Below are 2,830 nucleotides of genomic sequence, written 5' to 3' on the forward strand. Positions count from 1 at the left end.
TGAGATATCCTTCAGACATCCTATATATATGTCTATCTATGTATGTATGGATGTATGTATGTATGTATGTATGGATGGATGTATGTGTGTATGTATAATGCATGTATGCGTGTATATATGTTTGTTTGTATGTATGCATGTATGTATAATGCACGTATGCGTGTATATATGTTTGTATGTGTGAATGTATGTGTGTACGTATGTATGTATGTATGTATGATGCACTTTTAAATCAGTTTCGAGGTGGGAAATAATTTTGGTGTGCAATTAAAAAGGACCAAACGAGTATTTATTATAATTCAGTCAACTGACGATAATATTTCTTGAATAAGATTTTAACATATTCATAAAAGCCTACATATTTGTGTGTGTGTGTGTGTGTGTGTGCGTGTGTGTGAGTGTGTGTGTATGTATGTGTTAGTGTGTGAGAGCTTGTGTGCGCGTGGGGGGGGGTGCGCACGCATGTGTATATGTGTGTGTGTGTGTATCCGACCAAATATTTCTGATTTGCGATCCAACGAATGTTTGCTGAATTTTTGATCACCGGTCCATTTGCTTAGTCATTATATTTTAGCTCATGATACATTTCAGTTAACTTGAAGCTTTGGACTGATCTTGACTATAGATTAGCTCCTCAACATTTCCTGCGGGAGATATATCAATGAATATTAGCGTAAAGTTTTTTAGTTTAATAGGCTACAGAAATTAGATGAACATGCAATTGCAACAAATTTCATCAATTGATTGTTTAATGAATCTCGATCAACTGAATGTTTGATGAAATTCATTTAAATTGACCGTGTGATTTAATTCCATCAGTTGTCGCTTTGGTGAAAATCAATCTTCCGTTTACTAATATTAGTGAACTGTTTTAACATGTTTGACTATAGATTTCATTCCGTAGATCTAGCCTCGAAATATTGCCTATAAATTCATCCTAAACAGTAGCGCACACTTTAGGAAGCACAAATTCGTTCAGTTTAGATTTCAAGGAACTTCAATCTAATAACCGTTTGAAAAACCTAATTATTTGTCCATTTTCATATACTTCGATCAGCTAACTGTCCTCTCTAACATAACCTATATGTGTGCCTAGTTTTATCCTGAAAGTATAGCCCTATATTCTAATCTATAGCATAGTTTATCAATTAAGTGCAAGCTATCGTTTATAGCTTTAACCTATAAACAGCCAACATATTATAGTCTATAGTTTAGCCTCTGATTTAATAGCCTTCGATTTTAGCCTAGAGCAGTTCGGAGAAAATAAATCCACCGTCTGCTTCAGAAAAATAAGTCAAATGACTGCTGAATGAAAATCAACGAGCATTTCGTTTGCTGAAATTTAATCAATCGTCCGGTTACTGAAATTCGAACATGTTCCCGCTTGAGGATATTCAATCATTTGATAATTTAATAACCTTTCATCAATACTCTGTTTGAGGAAATTCTATGAAATGTCCACTTGAAGAAGTTTTATACTTTGTCCGTTTTGGGAAATTAACTAGGGCCCTAAAGCAAAACTGACATTATTGTATCTCACACGAAATAAAGAAGGGAAATTAGGCGTAAGGTGACGAAATGATAGGAGTGTTGAATCGATGTGTATAAGACATAATTATTTTGATGAACATAGCAAAACTCATTATAAAAACTGGTAGGGCCATTTAGTTGCACATTTTCGTTAATGTGTTTAAAATCTTTCAGTGTAATCGTTTCCATTAGTGCTGAGGTTACCTGAAACTGTAGAAGAGCTGAAAGAATGGCTGGTTTATAGTTACATCTGTTTACTTTCAGATTTCCAACCCTCTCAATGTCACATTTAAATACTAACCATCTCGGCTCAGAGAGGTAATATTCACACCTGACAGAATCATGTGTGAATATTAATTGTGCAAACTATCTCCATGACGTTCCTTCGTCAATATATGCGTATGTTCAAAATGTGTATATGATAAGACAACATTAATGTAATGGCATTTATTTACTAAAAACGCAACTAATTTGTGATCCCCAAAAGATTTCCTTACTGTTTCTAGCTAACGAAAATTACCATTGCTGACAACGATGCTATGCGAATATATCTGTTTCACTACCGTCACCATGCTATTACTTGTATTTCAAGCAATATGCATATATATGTATGCATAGGTGTATATATACTTGTTTATACATACGCACACACATATGTGTGTGTGTGTGTGTGTGTGTGTGTGTGTGTGTGTGTGTGTTAGCTAAATATTTCGCTTCAGCTAGACGGATTCATCTGCAACATGCAATGCTTTGATCCCTATACTGATAATATTAATGAGGACACTTTGATTTTGAAACTGCAATGGGATCACGACAGAAGTAACGTCCATAGAAATGACGCTGATCGTACGTTATTGATTTTAGTTATGATAAGGATAATATTCCTGCTTCCGAGCTTATTACGAGACCCAACGTAGTTCTGTATCATTACAGATATTGCTACTTCCTAATATCTACAACTTCACTAACTACAAATAATAGGAGAATGGTTATTATCGAAACAATGATAACTGACAGATCACTAGTGACAAAATGCATTTGAATAGCAAAACATGATGAAACATTATTTTCTCAAATTACGTGTGTATATATATATATATATATATATATATATATATATACATATGCATATGTATGGATTATATATGTATTATATATATATATAATATATATATATATGTATGGATTATACATATATTATATATATATATATATATAATATATATATATATGTATATGTATGGATTATACATATATTATATATATATATATAATATATATATATATGTATATGTATGGA

This window comes from Octopus bimaculoides, chromosome 10 (genome assembly GCF_001194135.2).
Source record: "Octopus bimaculoides isolate UCB-OBI-ISO-001 chromosome 10, ASM119413v2, whole genome shotgun sequence".
NCBI classification, from domain to species: domain Eukaryota; kingdom Metazoa; phylum Mollusca; class Cephalopoda; order Octopoda; family Octopodidae; genus Octopus; species Octopus bimaculoides.